At 42.9% G+C, this 20168-nt stretch overlaps 1 long non-coding RNA gene across 1 annotated transcript in view; it reads left to right on the top strand.

The window, feature by feature from the left end:
- LOC308582830 overlaps positions 1–20168 on the top strand; it is a 36422-nt gene that overhangs the window by 10284 nt on the left and 5970 nt on the right. The gene's annotated exons all lie outside the window — the stretch shown is intronic.

The raw sequence follows: 20168 nt of genomic DNA, 5'->3' as shown, positions 1-20168 counted from the left end.
GCAAGGCTTAAGTGCTGACAAAGACAACAAGTGGTTGTCATACTAGTTTAGTAGTGATTAATGATACATGGCTAGAGGCCTGCAGCAGAACTTTTGGCTGGTGATTTCAAATCAACAGAGGAGCACCAGCCATAGCCACACTTGCCTAGCCTCTCATCTCTGCTTGTTCTCTCTCTTAGTTTTCTTACATTCTCAGACTCTTCCCTTTGGCCTTCTCCACCCTCCCAGGCCTTTGCTTCCCAGGCCCTGCTTGTGCTTTGTTTTCCTCCAGGCTTGCCTCTCCAGCCAGCGGCAGCAAAAGACCACAAGCAACTTCTGTGACATTAGAGCAGCTCTGCCAGTCATTGTCTGAGACTTTATTGGGCACCGTCACTAAAAACACGCTATCACTTAATGTATGGCCACATACAGATTGCAGCTTCTATGCTACTGAGAGAGAAGCACAGCCATTCTAGACAAGTCAAATGTATTCCATATAACCTGTGTGCAAACACATGACCATGGACTAATAGACCATTGGGCTGCTGATTTTGGGTTGTTTCTTTCTGCAGCTGGTTTGCTTTGGACAGCACAACTGAATGAAATTTCATGTGTGTATACTTATGTATACTTGGCAATCTTCACACGATGCTTTTGTGGCGCTTAATTTATTCCTTTGACTTTCCTATGACATCCCCCCCCCCCCCATCTTCTAGATGCCATGCTCCTTCCTCATGGTTAGGATTGAATGAAAGGTCGATCTTCATTTCAGCATAGGATGACTGAGAAGCATTAGGGAAAAGGGTGATTGCTCTCACTGATGATAATGAAGTGATATTTTCCAGCAGGGATCTTCTCCCTCCTGCAGGAGAAAAGAAATGTGTGATGATGTTTCCTGCTTGGCAGGGGGTTGGACTCGATGGCCCTTGTGGTCTCTTCCAACTCTATGATTCTATGATTCTATGATTGTATGTTCTTACCCCTCCACAAATCAGATATTTCTCTGTTGTGCTGATAGAAAACCATTTCAACCAAAACAGGCAATTAAAGTGCTTGTAATCCACACATTGTCAGGTTTAAAGAAAGAAATAATTGAGCCGGGTAAACACCTGCTTTCCATAGGGGGTGAACTCCAGGTTTTTGTTTATCATAATGTACATGGGGTTGCATGTCTCAAATATGTTTAGAATAGGCATTTGTCAGTGGGTAGTGGACCAGAAAGTCAAACCCATATTTTGGAGAATGTAACTGTTGCGATGTCCTGCACTGCCAACATTTCATTGGAACAGTTTTGCTTCTGATCTGTTGAGCCAGCTTACAGTAAACTGGAGCATGGAAGAGGCAGAGCCAAGGCTTGACTTATAGCCAGGCTTGTGCACTGTCCTGCTCAGCAATGCCACAGGCTCTGTTTTTGTGTGTGTCACGTGGCTCCTCTTGTGGCATAGGTTGGCCACCCACCTGTTTCAGTCACCGCCTCACCAACATCGTCCAGAGGGGGGAGAGTAGTTGAATCTGGTGGCTACAGATCTTAGCTGCTGCTACCTTCCTGCCTTCCTGCCCACTTTGTTCGCTGCTGCTCCTAGCAGCTCTTGTCATTTGCCTGCATTTTGGGCAGCCAGGTGCTTGGTAGCTGGAGACAGCAACTGGCACACAAGGAAGATGGGGAGGAGGAAACGACAACAATGGTGGTAGCCTCAAACCTTGGGAGGAAAGTGTTAGATGGCATCTTGCTGAGCCCACTCCCCAGACAAAGCCACTGCCTTACACCAAGTCGGGCCACTGATCTTTCTAGCTCAGAAGTGATAGGATGAGCTGGGTGCTCCACCATCCCCATAACTAATGTCTGTCATTCTGAACCTAGTCCCTGGGCCTCAGGTACCCTGGGCACCAAACCTTGGTATGGAGAGATGGGGGCTGCTCCTGATCCTGCGCTGGAAGGGAGGTTACTTGCAGCATCTCTGTCACAGTGCCTCATTGGCTAGATGGTATTCATACTTTATGAATTAATGCTATTTTTTATTGTTTATTGCTACCGGGAGCTCAACTGAGGGTTTTTTTTTTAATAAAAGCAAATAACCCCCAATTAAATTGTGAAGTATCATTTCTCAGAAAGCTTGTGCTAATGTTTGGGAGTGTGACTGCTCTGTCAGAATTGCTTTAAATATTATTTATATATTGTATACTGCTATTCCCAGAAGCAGCATTAATTGATAAATGATATAATTCTAGCCTTGAGAACCAACAACAGGAAAATAGTGTAGATTTTCTGCATTTAAATAAAATACTACAGTAATGTATGTATTGGCCATGCACAGTTTCTTTGCATGCATCACTTAAAAGCTATTTATAACTGCTGACTAATGTCCAGTGTTAGTCATAAAATATATTTCCATTACCTACGATCATCCATTTCAATATAGCCATGTTAGCAATGATTCCCCAAAATTAAAACACCACCCCCCCCCCCGCAGCCCTGACAAATGTCAAGAAGAATAATTGCTTTTGAACTTGATCCCATGGATTCACATGATTTTCCTTTTTTCAAGTTTGACTCTTTGAAAACAGAAATGCAGTTACTCAGCATACCAGGGTTTTCTGCTCTTGGAAATAAGTAACACATTTACTCAAGCTGGAAAAATGAGTAATCACACCAGCTTATGCACTCTTTGATTGCAAAGAAATTCTTTTGTTAACAATTGAAGATTCAGCCTGTTGACAACATCTGGAGGTTGATAGAGTGGACGGGAGAAGGAACTGTGAAGTCGAAGCATGCAGAAGAGCATTTGCACACGGTGCATTTATCAAGAGACAAACTGAACCAGGAAGCAAAATTGCACAACAGTAAAATGTACTATAATGGGCTAAAGGATTTGGTGGTAACAGAAGCAGTTCTGTCAGGACTAGAAGGGGGGGGGGGAGCCACAGGTGTTGAATATATGTTTAGATATTATTTATTTTGGAGCATTTATTTCTATTAAGATAATTCTCCAGGCAGCTTGCAAAAGATTTAAAATAAATCAGTAGTGCAGCAGAGTGGGGTAAAGGTGTATGCATATAAAGTTATCTCCTAGTTCTCCAGTGTTCCACCTGCCACTCTCCAACTGAGAGAGTTGCTAGCCTCTCCTGGTAGCCAGGTGTTTGTCCCTCCAGACTTTCCTTACTGGTCTGCTCTCTCTCTCTCTGCCTCTGGTAGCAGATATGTTCAAGTTAAGATAGGATACATCAGGCCCAGGGACCAAATATGGTCCCAGCTCCTCCCAAGCTAGTAGTTCGAAAGCACGCCCAAAAGTGCAAGTCGATAAATAGGTACTGCTGTGGCGGGAAGGTAAATGGCGTTTCCGTGCGCTGCTCTGGTTTCGGTGTTATGTTGTACCAGAAGCAGCTTAGTCATGCTGGCCACATGACCTGGAAAAACTGTCTGCGGACAAACGCCAGCTCCCTCAGCCTGTAAAGCAAGATGAGCGCCGCAACCCCAGAGTTGTCTGCAACTGGACTTAACTGTCAGGGGGTTCTTTACCTTTACCTTTTACATAAATTGGCATGTGCAAATTTTATGCAGTTTGTGCCCCAAGGCTTTTAAGTAGACAACGAGGCATGGGGAAAAAGCTGATCTGACCTAAGCAGCTACATTTACCGTATTTTCACTCTATAAGATGCACATTTTCCCCTCCAAAAATTAAGGGGAAATGTGTGTGCGTCTTATGGAGCGAACACAGGCTCCTTGGCTTCATCGATAGCAACGCGAAGCGTCCGAAGCACAGTGGGAGCGCTCCCGCCGCACTCCGGAGGCTTCGCATTGCCTTCCACTGAAGCCTGGAGAGTGAGAGGGATTGGTGCGCACCGACCCCTCTCGCTTTCCAGGCTTCAAAGATAGCTGCCTGAAACCTCTGGAGCACAGCGGGAGCCCCCGCTGCACTCTGGAGGCTTCGGGTTCCTTTCCCTGAAGGGTAGGTGCCCCTTTAGCTAAGCGGGAGGAGAAGTGGAAGGGCTCCGTTTCTTCTGACGCTTCACTGAAGGGGCGCTGCGCAGATTGGGGGAGATTCCCCCCCTTGTTCTCCCCCTCTAAAACAAGGTGCGTCCTATAGAACGAAAAATACGGTAATTTTTTTGGCAACCACCCTCATTGAGCATGAGAAACTGGAATGATGAGGGATGGTTGCAGTTCGGAATCTTGCCTAGCCTCTCCAGCCTCCAATGATGGTAGTGGTAGCTCTTGTCCCGGGAAAGACACAGTTCCTATTACAGTCAGCTGAAGCTGATTAGCAAGGTGGGGGCCACCCCACATTCAAGGTGAGCTGCAGTGGTGTCTTGAGGTATCCAGTCTTGATTTTATTTGAAGAATTTTAAGTAGACTCCTAAAACTCAATCTTAACGTAGAAGCCACTACCAAGCTAGTGAGGTGTAGTGGTCAGAATGTTGAACTGGGACCTCAGAAACCCAGGGTTCCAATTCCCACTCAGCCATGAAGCTCATTGGGCCAGTCCCCATCTCTCAGCCTAACCTACCTCACAGTGTTGCTGTAAGGGTAAAATGGGGAGGGGAAGAGACATATATACCACCTTGAGTTCCTAGGAAGAAATGTGGGGATATAAATATAATAATAAATAATCAAAAACTGTCTTCCAACAGCAAAGCCACAGATTGGTTAAGAACTTTTAATTATTATTATAAGCCACATGTTGAATCAGAACTTTATTATTAACATTATTATTATTATTAGGAACCCTACAATATGTTGGAATCTTGGTTCTGCCTAATACTGAATGCCCCGGAATCCTCCAATGAAGTACTGAAAAATGTGCTTCCATCCATAAATATGAATAGCCTTTTTATTCCTTTGAGGTTACTCATGTGGATAAATGTTTGCCTTGACTGGAACTAAGTGATGGCAGGACATAAATTTTATTTGTCTTTAGACCTAAATTATAAGATAGCCATAGAGAAAACTATAACCGAACTGAGGTAAGTTAGCTTAGAGTTGATTTTGGCAGTAGAGGGAGCCAAGAACTAAGACAGGGTCGGTGTTGTTGTTAATGGAGTTGTGAAGGAGAGATGGGGCTGGCTAAAAACGCAAGGGCCAAAGACCTAAAGTTCCTTTACCCATCATTCTGCTACCAGCAGAAATTCCTGTTTTTCTGTTGCCTTTTTCTGAAACTTTTCCAGCTCTACAGTGTCACATTTGAATCAGTTAGCCAGAAATTCACAAATATTTCATATATGCACCATAATTTATCCACTGTTAAACTGTTTCGGATTATTTCCCTTTCTTTATGATTCTTAACACTGAATTTTTCTTTACTACTGCTCCAGTGCAGTAGCTATCTATTATGACCCCAAAATCAGTTTCTAGCTGATTGAGGACAGAAGTGTACATGTGGATTTATGATTTAAAAATGAAACAAAACCCAGTGTGCGTGCACTCTTAATAGGCCATTTTTTGCAGCCTGTTTTGCAGATCTCCACAGTTTACCTAGGATTTTATATTCCTGTGTAATTTGATGTCATCTGCAAATTTAGGCTGCATTATACTAGCCACGCCTGACTCATGATCATTTATGAGTTAAGTAGCACTGGTGCTAATACACATCCTTTGGGGAGCTTGCTATTAACATCACCATTCCAATTGTCGGTGTATCCTTGGTTTTTTTAACCAGCTGTTCTATAAAAGGGCCTCTTTTAGTAACACTTGATTTCAAAGTTCCCTTAAGACTCTTTGATTTGTGGCTTTGTCAAAGGTTTTCTGAAGGTCAAGTATACGGTAGGGATGCTCAAGAAATTTGATTTCTGTGAATTCCAGTGCTAACAGACCTATACCTCCTAGATTAATGTGCAGATCAGAACATAATTATCTCTCAGATTTTCCACCTATCTAAATTTTGCTGTGTAGTTCTTGGCTACCAAAACGTACCAAAATATATTTAAAATGTGAATTTTAGTGTAGATTAGATTTAGAAATTTGTATATTGGGACAAAATCTTAATTAAATATGTATTTTTATTCAATATATACATATTTAAATATCTTTTTTTGGAGATTAAAACAACATTTGCAGAAACAGCACTGGAGTGGGCTTATAAATGAGCACATGTGTAATTGACAACATTAGGAACTGGTGCAGAGGGGTGCTCTTAGCACTGGTGTCACCTCTGCTGACTATAAACAGGAGGGATGAGATGGCTGGGAGGTCAGTGCTAAACTCCCTGTTGCCTTGCCTTTCTCAATCTCAATTAGCCTCAATGACTGGGATGCCAGGAGGTGAGGTGTACTCTGTTGCCCTTGCTTGCTAGCTGATCCTGATTGACAGGGACTGAGAACTGCCTGATCATTCCATCCCTCTTATACAGCAGGATAGCAGTATCCCTAGTACAGTGGTACCTCGGGTTAAGAACTTAATTGGTTCTGGAGGTCCGTTCTTAACCTGAAACTGTTCTTAACCTGAGGTACCACTTTAGCTAATGTGGCCTCCTGCTGCCACCGCGCGATTTCTGTTCTCATCTTGAAGCAAAGTTCTTAACCCGAGGTACTATTTCTGTGTTAGTGGAGTCTGTAACCTGAAGCATCTGTAACCTGAGGTACCACTGTATATACAGTACAGAGCACTTCACACAACGGCTCTGCTAATAGAATTTTATTCATAATCATTCCATCACAGCAAGAACATGGAATAATAGCCTGCTGTCTGGTAGGTCGTCCCATCAAATATTAAGTTCCCAGTTTTGGAAATGTTACCATTTCATTTGTGCCTTGTGCCTGTTCTTTCTGGGAGCTTGAAAATATGGTAGCTGTGGGGCAGAACAGCATCAGTAGTAGCACTGCTTCAAAGTGCCTTCAGGCCTGTGTTTCCTACACAGTTCATTTTAGATATGGAATTTAGAAAGGTGTCACTTCTCTGATTTCATTAGAGTGATATGTTACAGTTTTTGAAATGTGATCTTAATCATATCATACAGTGGGAAAGAGTGTCCAAAGTTCAAAAGCCAAAAAGAAAACTGAAAGCACAAAATTGTCCATAGAAATTATGGAAAAATCCACATCCTCCAGTTTACATTCATGTGGCTCCTCCTGCGTGAATGAAACTCAAGAAATACCTGTGGCACAGTTCTGAAATTCCCTTTTAGGAACCCTCATTTCAGCTTTTATAGGTTACTTTTTGCCACTCTGAGGTTTCTGGACTGTTCCAGCAACTTCCACAGCAAAAGCAAGTTTTCTGTTAACATGCTAGGACAGCATATGCAACTTGGAGCTGAAAGGCAAGCTATGTTCTCTCTGGCACATGCACACACTCCTATGCTCCTGACTAAGCAAGTTACATTGCAGTTATATTTGAAGTGGACTATTTGATTTGTGAGCAGGAAATAACGGGTTTCCGTGGTAGGATCACTGGCTGCAAACTCTCAAATCTCTTAAACCTTGAATAAGCCAGGCTATGACCCCTCAAAACATCACCTAAACCTTGTAACAGAGCTATACTGTATATCATCATCATCATCAAACCTTTTATTGGCATCACATACAAACATCCATAGTAAATCAATGCAGAATTACCACCTCCCCAATGTAGCAGAACATTTGTCAAATGAAAAGAGGCAAAAAAAGTCTAATGTTACAACCATACTGTATATGAGACTGTCTGGTCAGTCTTTTGATTACCTGGTAAACTAGCACCAGAAGTAGCCCTAAGACCTGTGAGAAAGGGGAAAGAGGCTGCTGACAGAACAACTGGTTTCCTGATTATCCTATCCATGTGTCTCTTAGCTAGGATGGAGAAGACAGACAGGACTCCCTGAGAGTCTGATACACTCCCTTCTCTGGGGATTGAGGGAAACAAGGCTTTGCAGGCCAAGTGGGTGGAGGAATTGAAGGCCAATGGATGGAGAATCTGAGTGCTAGAACCTGCTTAGTGCAGGCCCCATGGAAAAGGAGGGCAGCCCTCATAGGTCTTCCCTGTAGTCTGCCATGGGCTGTCTGCTCCTACCATAGGTGCCACTACCAAATTCTCCTTAGCCCACTAGACAGCTGACTACTCTTCCTGTGCACCTGAGAGGAGCACTATTCCCAATGAGTCATCTAGTCCAACTCCTGCAGAATCTCAACTAAAGCATCCATGACAGATGGTCATCGAAACTCAGCTTAAAAACCTCCAGTGGAGGAGAGTCCACCACCTTCCAAGGGAATCTGGTCTACTGTTAAACAGCTTTTATTACCAGAAATTTCTTCCTAGTTTTTGGCTGCAATCTCCTTTCTTGTAACTTGAATCCATTGGTTCAGGTCCTGCCTTCTGGAGCAGGAGAAAACAAGCTTTCTCCATCCCACATGTGACAGCCCTTCAGGTAGTTGATAATGGCTATCATATCTCTTCCCTGTCTCCTCTTTTCCAGACTAAACATACCCAACTCCCTCAACTGTTTCTCATAAGGCCAAGTGTCCAGACCCTTGACCATCATATCAATGCAGATCTAAGACCAATTCCATATACTTTTTTGTACATTGTGGCTCATTCTAGACAACCACAGGTAATGAGTTTGTTGGGCCTGCTTCCTCAAAAGTTTTCAGGCAGCTGGTTGGTCAGGCATCCATTATGGATGTATTTATATATAGTAAAGGGTCTCCTGATCCAGAGGAGGGAATTGGATCAGCTGTCCTGAAGGTTCTTTATGAGCTTTTCTATGAACCCTAAATATCATCTAAAAACATCAAACATTAATCCAGTTAAGGTTTTCTTCTGTGCTTCAGGGGGAAAAAATGATAGTAGAGGATGTGAGGAACATGAATAAAATGGCTCCAGCAATCCAGCTAAAATGATCAGGAACATATGGGGCCAACGCTGCTCAAAGAGATCCAAGTTTAGTGGGACAACTGCTTGATGACTAATGCATTTTCTTTTTTTTCTTTTTTTAAAAAAGCTCTTGGTGCTTCTGCACCACAACAACAGATTTTGCAGTGCTAGAAACCTTCTGCCAGATGGATTGCTCAACCCTTGGAAGGAGCTTTTATCCCCACACATAGTCAATCATTGCAGGCACTGTTTGCAGGACAGCCACATGGAATGTAGCAGTAAGGGTTTTTTTAGTATGCTTTTCTGAAGAAACATGGCAAGGAACACTGAATACTCTAAGGCATAAGACATGAATTCACTGGCCTATGATTGGGGTCAGTATTTTTGAATCATATAGCACACACAGGATTAGATCACTGATGGAGACAGAGCAAATGAGAAAAGCATAAACTTACTTTGGATCTATAAGACTACGCTGTTGGCCTATGCAAACAGCAAGTGCTACTCTTCAAAATGCAAGGTTTCTTTCTTTCTTTCTTTCTTTCTTTCTTTCTTTCTTTCTTTCTTTCTTTCTTGCATGCTGATGCTAGTTTACTTTTTTCTCTTGGATCTGGTAGCTGATTTGACCTTGCTCAGATTATGCCTAGACTGGCCTCTTGGCCACCCAGGGCTTGGAACTGAAAAAGGGTCCCAGGTAGAAGCAGACGTTTTGCACAAGCAAGAATCCTCTCAAATGCGCTACTAAGTTTCTACACTTCAATCTGAAGGGAAATGGTGTGGCGATTCCTCTCTTTCTTACTTGTGAACACAAGTTCCTCAATGTGTGCTGGCTCTGCCCCCCCTTTTAGCTGCCAGAGCGGACCTGAGTGAAGGCTGCACATTCATGGTCCACTCCTGAGGCCCCACCCCCAATGGCACCGTGGATTGGTTCATTTAAATGATGGGTTTGGTGGGAACCCCCAGTGCTCCACGGTGCCGGGAAGGAGGACCAGCCAGGGCAACCCGGCGTGTTTCCAAGAAGATTGGGGGTGCCCGTGCCGGTCCGCAAATGGCACCCATCTCAGATGGATGAGCGCTTGTTCTTTACCAAGTTGGAGCCACATGTCTAAAACCTGTGGAATCTGGGAAAAGGTTGTTTTTCTTTGTAACTGATAATTCAGCTGCCCCCCCCCCAAATGTTGAAAAGAGTTATTATCTATTTTCTGCTATCAAATAAAATATTAAAAAGCTGGTGGGTTCTCAAGACAGTCTTTCTCGGGCTAGCCTGCCTCACAGCATTGAGTTCACTTAGATGCTAAGTAATTATACTGCTGTGTTGCTTAAGTGTCCTCAGGACCCCTTGACTGCTACACCAGCTTTAGTGGTCACTAATTGCCACTGATCCCTGGAGTAAAATCTAAATGTCTACTCTTGAAATGCTTATTAGACAAACAGAACAACATTTACGTATGGTAATAATTGTGCTTCCCATTCAATTTTACTTTTGGAATAGGAATTACAGGGGGGAAATCCTATAAACATTACCTTTTCTATTTTCTTTGCCCATTGGTGAGTTCCAGTACCCAGGAAAGATGTAGTTAATAGCAAAATAATTTATACAAATTGTATTCCAGACTTTTGTTGTCATATTAAATATGTGGTAATAGATTTTTAAATGAACTATCAATAAAGCATTGTAGTTCACAATGACTTGCCCAAAGATAACCAAGTGCTTGTCTCCTTGTGTTTTCAGAAGTAGAGTTGCTGTAGTGGGATTTACCAGAGAAGAGTATTCTGTTTTTTTGTTCTGTGTGTGCTTGACTGTCCTTCAAGTGTAAAGATTCACAGTTGTTTTCTTGTAACAATTGGTTGTCCCATAGGGTGAGAATGTGAGGAGGGAGGACAAACTCCAGTTGTGCTTGTGCTGGACATGGTTCCACCATATAAAACGATGGGGGGTGGGGAGCTTAGCATGGGGAAGTGCAAATTCCAGTCTTAAAAGTAGCATCAAAAGTGGAGTGCAGTCAAAATAAGTGTACTGAGTCTGGGTGGTGAATATGATTGGTGAGAGCTCTCAGATTTCTGGAATCATTCCATATTATGCAAAACACGTAAGAGGGTTTTTTCACAGTGAAGATTGTGTATCTTTGTGGTTTATAAGTCACTTCCTGTGTGTTGAAAAATAAAATTTACTTGCTGCAACTTTCAGTTCTGCAGGAAACATATCAGTTCTGCAGGAAACATATTCTACTGTTCTGCAGGAAACATATTCTACTGTTGCCTGCCATACTGTTCTGTCATGTGCAAATCCTGAACAATGAAATCAATGGGCTTTAGAGCCTTTTAACTTTGCACTGGATGTTTTGCAATGCTAAAGACAGATTCTCACCATCTTCCCATAAATGGACGTAAGATGCAATCTCCTTGTTGGGGAATAAGATCAGATACATATTTTAATGAGGAAGGTCAGGAAAACAACAGAGGAAAGCCAATCTGCAGAGAGCAACCAAGGGTTATACTATTAAACTTCTAAATCTAGGTATATTCTAAATAGCTTGGAGCATGATGACATAATATAATTTTAAACAATTAAAACTGGTTACTAATTGATGTGTGGGAAGGATCAAACAACAGGGAAAGGAGCATTGAGTGGCATATATAACAAATGAGGGATGCAGGTGGCACTGTGGTCTAAACCAGTGTTTTTCAACCTTTTTTGGGCAAAGGCACACTTGTTTCATGAAAAAAATCACGAGGCACACCACCATTAGAAAATGTTAAAAAAATTAACTCTGTGCCTATATTGACTATATATAAACTTACTGGGCTGCTGCTGCTGCACAGGGCTGGACTCACTCGTCTCTCTTCCGAGACCCGACTGTCACCGACTGGTTCCAGATGACCTCCTCACCTCACGCTGCACCTGCGGCCTGGTCTGGATCCGGATGCGGTCTCTCTGCAGTGCCGACTCCCGCCGAGTCCTGGTCTCCGTCCATCTCCTCCTGCTCCGGTCCTCCTGGTGATTCGAGTCGCGACATCTTCTTCTCTCCGCTGCTGTGCACACTGTGCTCGGACGGGAAGGAAGTAGGAAGATGATGTCCTACTGTGATAGGTCCAGGCTGGAGTCTGGACCAATCACAGCCCGGACATCAGAAAAGTGGAGGGTGTCCCCCTGAGGAGCGCCAATCGGCGTCCCTGCTGGCCGAGGGTGGGGTCAACCCCCCCCCCATACCCAGGACACAGTCCGGCGCCTGCCTAGTGGGCGAAAATTTGACATATATATATTTTTTAATCTTTTGATTTTTTTCAATTTTCCCCATGGCACACCAGGCAACATCTCGCGGCACACTAGTGTGCCGCGGAACAGTGGTTGAAAAACACTGGTCTAAACCACTGAACCTCTTGGGCTTGCTGATTGGAAGGTCAGCAGTTCGAATTCGCTTTGCCAGCCTAGCAGTTCGAATGTATACCAGTAGATAAATAGGTACTGCTGTGGTGGGAAGCTAAACAGTATTTCTGTGTGCTCTGGACTCCGTCACGCTGTTTCATTGCACCAGAAGCAGTTTAGTCCTGCTGGCCACATGACCCGGAAAGCTGTCTGTAGACAAACGGCGGCTCCCTCGATCTGAAAGCGAGATGAGCGCTACATCCCATAGTCGCTTTTGACTGGACTTAACCATCCAGGGGTCCTTTACTTTATATAGAATCATAGAATCATAGAGTTGGAAGAGACCACAAGGGCCATCGAGTCCAACCCCCTGCCAAGCAGGAAACACCATCAGAGCACTCCTGACATATGGTTGTCAAGCCTCTGCTTAAAGACCTCCAAAGAAGGAGACTCCACCACACTCCTTGGCAGCAAATTCCACTGTCGAACAGCTCTTACTGTCAGGAAGTTCTTCCTAATGTTTAGGTGGAATCTTCTTTCTTGTAGTTTGGATCCATTGCTCCGTGTCCGCTTCTCTGGAGCAGCAGAAAACAACCTTTCTCCCTCCTCTATGTGACATCCTTTTATATATTTGAACATGGCTATCATATCACCCCTTAACCTCCTCTTCTTCAGGCTAAACATGCCCAGCTCCCTTAGCCGTTCCTCACATGGCATCGTTTCCAGGCCTTTGACCATTTTGGTTGCCCTCCTCTGGACACGTTCCAGTTTGTCAGTGTCCTTCTTGAACTGTGGTGCCCAGAACTGGACACAGTACTCCAGGTGAGGTCTGACCAGAGCAGAATACAGTGGCACTATTACTTCCCTTGATCTAGATGCTATACTCCTATTGATGCAGCCCAGAATTGCATTGGCTTTTTTAGCTGCCACGTCACACTGTTGGCTCATGTCAAGTTTATGGTCAACCAAGACTCCTAGATCCTTTTCACATGTACTGCTCTCAAGCCAGGTGTCAAATGTTGTCACTGAAAAGCTGATGTAGATAATTCTTCTGGAGTTGCCAGCAACAGAATTGAGTTAACAAGATGCAGAAATGGGAGGCTAACTTTAGAAGGAATAATCATTTAACCTCACAATGTTTCGGGGGAGTAGACCTGACAATTATAAGTTAGGATATTTGACAACCTCCATGCAGGATGTTTCTTAACTGCTGGCAATATGACACAAGTTGACTTGACGTGGGGTGATCGCCTAAAATCCATCTTCAGCTTTGCCAGTGTAAGGGCTACCATGTTTTCCTTTACTTTTGTTCTCTGCCTTGCAGGGGACCTGTGTCCTTTCTCAGTGCTGAACCCAGTAGCAGCTGCCTTCCATGGGGAATGAGCCCACTCTTTTCTCCTCCTGCAGCATTTGGTGCAACCTGGTGCCAAGGTTGGTACCAAGCATGACCTGCCCTAGTTAGGTTTTACACAGCACCTCTCCCATTCCTTTAACCCTGTTGGCATTTTTGGATTGTAATGCACCAGCAACGCTACCTAAAATTCAGGATAAATAGTTCTCACTTGTGTGTTTATAGTTCTTGATTCCCCTGGTCACCAGCAGATGGCTGTATGCACTTGGGTAAGAAACTGCTTTGTTGCCTTTACAAGGCACAGCTGCTTTTCTTTACTTTCATGCAGTAAACTGAAAATAGGACTCAGGGGTCTCATTGAATATCACTTTAGTTTAAGTGTATTATCATATTATACAGTGTGTCTGAGGAAACCCTTAAGCATTCATTGTTTGGCTAATGATGCATGGCAGCATATTCAGAACCCCCTAATGAGTTTAATGTCACATTCTGATAATAATGTTGGAGCATCTCTGGCACTTGGTCTGATTCCTGCTATACAGATGTTAACTCTGCAGCTCTGTAGTGCCTCTCTTTTCAGGTTTCACATTATAACAGCGATTGAATTTCTGAAGTTAAAAGTGGTTTAATGAAGGATTCAGAAATAAGGGGCTGGGAAATTACAGTTTTACTATTGTGGGGCTTTGCAGAAGCCACTTGTGACTGCATAGAGAACCCTTAAAGCACAATAGGAAAGATGAATCTATCCTCCTGCTTTCTTTGGGCCAGGAAGTTTTATTTTTGACCACTTACCATACTGCAGCAGAGTGATAAGACAGTTTTCAGAGAATGGGGAACAGGACACTTTCCATCTGCTGCTGTCACCTAGGGCTCTATGGTTGTTCTGTGCCCACACCGGCATTCCTTGGATGAAATGGACGCTGATGATAATAAGCTCTTCAGAGACTCTGATGCTGCAGTATTGACAGCCTTGTAGCAATCTGTTGACATCACTGTGGTCATAAAGGAAGAATGGGGCTCTTAGCAAGCTCTGTTCATGTCACACTATATTGACCTCTCTTTCAGAGCTGTTGGAAAAAGGAGTGAGATTATGTATGTGAATTGTAGAGTTGGGGTGGTGGTGGCCTTCTAGACAATCTAGTCCAACCCCTTACTGAATGCACAATACGGAATCCCCAGCAGATAGCCATCCAGCCTCTGCTTCAAGACCTTCCCCCCAGGTAGTTGGTTTAATTGCCCTGCACACTCCTGATTAGCAGGTCTTCACCTACTTCCCCTCCCCTCTGCAGCCCCATCTTGCACATGGACAGGGGTAGATGCAACCCATAAGTTTTGCAAATCAGTTTACAGTTGATCACACCACACACAATAAAACCATACAACCTCAAACACACAAAATATTACTAAAATGATTGCTAGATAAACAAAATACCCAATGTAACATAGCCCGAATAAAACCAAACTACTCTATATTACGAGGAATGTGGAGAATGGAGCAGGCGGGGGTCTTTCCCACCCTTACTCAGAGATGCCGGGAAATAAATCTGGGCAGAGCTCACTCAGTTAATCATGAGAGTCTTAATCTCATGGTTTGAGCCCCATGTTGGGCAAAAGATTCCTGCATTGCAGGGAGCTGGACTAGATGATCCTCATGATCCTATGATCCTTTTGCATGCACACCCTTTGCTACTCAGCTATGCCCCCCCCCCATTGTTTAAACTTTCAGAACTGATTATAGAAACAGTCAAGACTCAGGGCTATATATATTGGGATGAGAAATATGATCAACATATATACCTTGTGCAGGATACCTTTAGGCCTGGTCTGAGTGACTGGTCCATTGCCTGTTCCAGGTGGGGTTGCATTCTCTGCAAAGGAGCAGGCTTGCAGTCTGGCAGTGCACCTAGATCTGTCACTAATGCTGGAAGCCTAGATATTGCTTTTTAGTTCATAAAGACCAAACCAATTGAGGACCAGCTTATCTTAGACACCTTTTTGCCCCCTGTATCACGGCCTAGTCTTGGCACTCAGCTGTTGAAGTCTTTCTGGCAGTCCCACACGTTCAGTGTGTGGTTAGTGGCAACAAGGCCTTCGCTGTGGTGGCACCAACATTATTGAACCCTGTTGCCTTGGTGAATAGATAGTTACTGCTCTGTTTTAGAAATAGGATGAAGACCTCCCCCCACCCCCCACTAAAGCCTTCCTCAGCTGAATTCTTGGTTTTAGTTTTGAGGCCAATACCTTTAGTTTATATTAAAGTGGTTTATAAATTCTTAAAACAAATAAACAAATAAGCTTTATAGCAGCAACTGTTTAATTAGTTGAGTTTCTCAAAATTCATAAACAAACAGTGAAGATAGCTGGAGTGTTCCATGTCAAACACTTGCATTTAAATAATTTATGAAAATTAATCTCAGCTTCCAATGAAATGTGCTCAAGGTGCTGTCACAATTTAATATTGAAACAATGAACAGAAAAAGAATGGGTCACCGATGAATAATAAAAAGGATCTCTGGAGAATAGCATAGCAAATAAGATGCTCATGGGCACTGTCCCTCAGTACAACTCCTCTGGCAGGGGAGAGGACTCATAATAGGGCGTCAGGTGGAGATCTTAATAAATAGGCAGCTCATATGGCAACAGTCGATCCTTCAGTTTAAGTTTTAAACACCAGCCTTAAAACAATTTGGAGAAGTTGAAAAATATAAGAGATTGTTATGAAAAAGCAAATAAAAAAGATTAAATTCAAAGGCTGTAATCAGGTAGGAAATTCTCCTGTACAAGTTGCAATAAATGTTTGACAAAGAGACACAGACATTGCACCAAACCACTTTCAGTGCCTTTCTGGAGAGCTGGGGGCCGGGGTCCGGTTTTGAGACAGGGAGGGCTGCTCTGGAGCCTAGAGACAGTCCCAGGACTTCCATGCGCGCGCACATGTGCGCGTGCGCACACACACACACACACATGCTATCTCTGGTATGTGTGCTACAGGCTCATTTGAATCACAGCCAAAATAGTTTACTGGGACCAGATGGAACTTGGCAGTTGTTTCCATTTAGCATTTAAAGTGGGATATTTCAATGTATATAAAGTAGGCAATAATTTGGGAATGTTTCCTTTCTCACTTCAGATAGCTTGCCATTTCCTCTTAAAGTCTCGAGAGCCAAAAGGCACTATCAACTTATCACTTGCCCCCAAACAAAGGACAGAGCCAAATGCTCTTGTAATTTGCCTTATGTAATGCTTTTCTCTTCCTTAAATATTAACATCAAATTGCTCCAGACTTTTTCCTGTGTTACAAAGACATCTATAAAATTAAACTCTGGAATTTAATAAGTAAATTAGCCAAGTCAGCATCCTGATTTCAAGTCGGTATGCATTTAATTAATCTAGAAAACTCCATCCCTCATCATCTCAGGACAGAAGACTTTAGTAAGGAGCCAAGAAAATTGAAGTTTATTTAAATTCTCTGAAAGCTAGCTTCAAACTAGCTTTCATGAGTGGTCTTGCCCAAGTCCAAAAATAAACCCTACAGGAGGATTTGAGAGGCCACAATTCTGAGGTGGAAAAATACAACCAAGTGTGGACCACACTGCAAACATACTTTGTATGCCAGTCTTCCCTCACACAGGCCAAAGTAAACTAGAGCTCAGTCCACCAAATTCACTGTGGCACTTTCTAATGCTTACTAACTCTACTAACACAAAGGTGTTAGTTCAGAGGTGAGTCACCTGAGGTCCTCTAGATGTTGTGGGACTCCAACTCCCATCACTCCCAGCCAGCGTGGTCAGTGGTCAAGGATGATGGGGTTTGTAGGCTGACAACATCTGGAGAGCAACAAGTTCCCCATCCCTGACAAATAGGTCAGTCAGTCAGTCAGTCAGTCAGTCAGTAGCCTCCCCATCCTGATGTCATCCCTTTCTGGGACATAGCCAAATGTTGTAATCAAACCAGTTGTTCAGTGTGTAAACAAAGAGACATATGCCTGCTTGGATGTTGCATACTTTGATTTGTAACCCCTTATTCCCTAATCTATGATACAAGGCAATAAGTCTATTTTATTCTCTAGTGAGGAAAAATGATATATGTACGTAATCATAGGCCAGGGATGGAGTCCTGCTTCCATCAGTCCCAGCCAGCAATGGATAATTGGAGCTGAATAAGGTCAGGAGAGCCATGGGATTGCCATCCCTGTTACAGACCTTTTATAGTACAAGTTCTCATGTAGGAAGGCTAATCCCTCATGCATACTATAGGATCCTGGGCCGAGCTCTAGGCCACACAACTTCACCAATGTCAGAGGATCAAGCTGTGAGTCAATTCAAGGAGATCTTTAATTCTGTTTGTTTACACTATTGTGCTTAATTGTGAAAGCTGCTTTAGTTCTACTGCATTGGGGCCTACTTTGTAGTAAACATTGCAGTCTCAGATAATTAAATCTGAATGTACTTCAGCCTCTTAAGCTACAGTGGGGGAGGGAGATGTGCTTACGATGACTTGAATTAAGTGGAAATCACCCCCACTCACCCCTTTTTCTGGTGAGCAGATTGACTGAATTTATGGAGCTATTGCTAAATGTTTCTTGCAAGGCCTCTTGCTGCTTTCTTGCTGTCCCAGCAGAGCTTGAGCAGGTATAGAGAAAATACACGGTTGAGATTCATTTGGATTCTGTCAGAAGTAAACTGCTGTGAGCTTCCAAGAAAACATTTAACTTTTTACCAACTATAAATTCATAGGGTTGCATGAATATGAAGCCATCCACTGTTAGGGGGCAGACTTCTGCCAGTGCAATGGGACTTATTCTCCCTATACCCCGTCTGCTCCAAAGGGCTGGAGAAACCCCCAGAACAGATTGGGCAGGGCAGGGAGAGTTGAGGGAGGGGACAACTCATTGCACAGGCAGAAGTCTTTGCACCAACAGGACAGCTTCATTAGATATAACCCAAAGAATTTATCTCAAGAGATTATTGTTTTCTTTAAAGCTTTGTTGCATCTGAGACCACTATGTACAATTTGGAGATTGGGGTGGGGGGAGTCATAAGTACGAGCATCATTTAGTTTGTGATATAGTACAGAATTTGAAATTGCATGAACTTTCTGAATACTGGTTTTGTGATGGTCCGCTTGATACATGGTGTAAAGCAGCTGCCGGTTGGAGTAGACTGGAGGAAACTGGGCAGGCTGGAGCCCTAGTAAACCACAGAGCAAAGGCTTTTAAAGAAGCTTACGCTAATAGCTGCAGTAAATCTGAGCATCTGCAGATTCTGAACCAATGATGTTTTTCCATAGCAATTTGAGGTTTTCAAGGTATGCAGATTATGTTTCATTAGCAGCTTAAAAACAAAAACCAGCCATATAGAAGTTGCAGGGAAGAAACCCAGCCCAATTAATATTGTTGTCCATTTCATGTGAATGAGGAACATATTGGCTGTGTTCACATGTCATGGTTATATCATAGTTTACCATGAACATGAACATTGTTGGTGCTTTGCTGCTTGCCTAGTGAGAGCAACAAACCATGACTCTTGGCTTAATGTTATGTCTGAACCAGGGATCATTATTTGCTTCACTCAAAGCATGATGTGAATCCATGGCTTGTTTTGAGTGAAACCAAGCATGACTTTCATAGACATAAGGCAGGTATATATTAAAAAGATTTAAAGCAATAGGGTAATTTCCACCCTTTGGAAATAGAACATTGTCAATTTTTGACTGAGGATTTGCTGTGTTATCTGTCTTTTGGAACTGAATGGTTTGCAGATGGCGTTCAGGAAGTGGTTTCTGTATTTTTGGAATGTGAATGTCATTCTTCACTAGTAACTTGGATCTGATCTTCGTATGTGCACATGTGCATACACATAGAGGAAATAAGAATACTTCTAGGATTTGTGCTTGACCTCAAAATATCACAGGCTGCAGCCATTTGGAAGGCATAATTCTTTCCAGTTAAAGGAATGTATAAAAGCAATTGCTGTTGCTGCCATGTTGCTTTTGTTTTTATTTCTATTTTGTTACTCAAAAGTAACTTGGAAACAGCCTGTGGCTGTATCATAACTCATCACAATTCTTGCAGGAAAAGCCCAGTGTCCTATTTCTAGTTAGCAGAAGAGTGCCCTCTTGTGGAACAACCTACAGAGGCAGTGTTGACAGCAAAACGAAATCTAATTTTACTATGTATCTATGAACACCTTATGTAGACTTCTGCATGTTCATTCTTTGAATAAGAGTTTATGATGCAACTGCCCAGGATAATTTCCAAGAGAGAATTTTTTAAACTGTAGTTGATGGACTTGCACATTCAGCCTGGTCATCATACAAATGAGAGCAGTAGTCTTGAACCAGCTGCTTACCAGCTACAATGGTACTTTGGTTCTTGAACTTAATCTGTTCCAGGAGTCTGTTGGACTCCATTCAAAAACCAAGGCACAGCTTCCGAATGGCTGCAGGAGCTTTCTGCGGCGTTCAGGATACTTGGGGCAATTGTTATTCTGTGGAATATTTCTACCATTTGCTTTTTAAAAACCTTCCATTTCTATAAATAGTGTATTTTTTATTATGAACTGGTTACCCAGAGGTATGTCAACAGACAAAAAGATTAAACCAGTGGTCAGCTACCAAAAACATCCATTTGTCCACTGTAGGAAAGAGGATGCTGGACCTAGTATGCTTTTAGCCTGAGTTAATAAGAGATAATT

Source organism: Podarcis bocagei, assembly GCF_964188305.1.
Source record: "Podarcis bocagei genome assembly, chromosome: 3".
Taxonomy (NCBI): domain Eukaryota; kingdom Metazoa; phylum Chordata; class Lepidosauria; order Squamata; family Lacertidae; genus Podarcis; species Podarcis bocagei.
The sequence above is the reverse complement of the archived record's forward strand: the minus strand, read 5'-3'. Positions and strand labels throughout refer to the sequence as shown.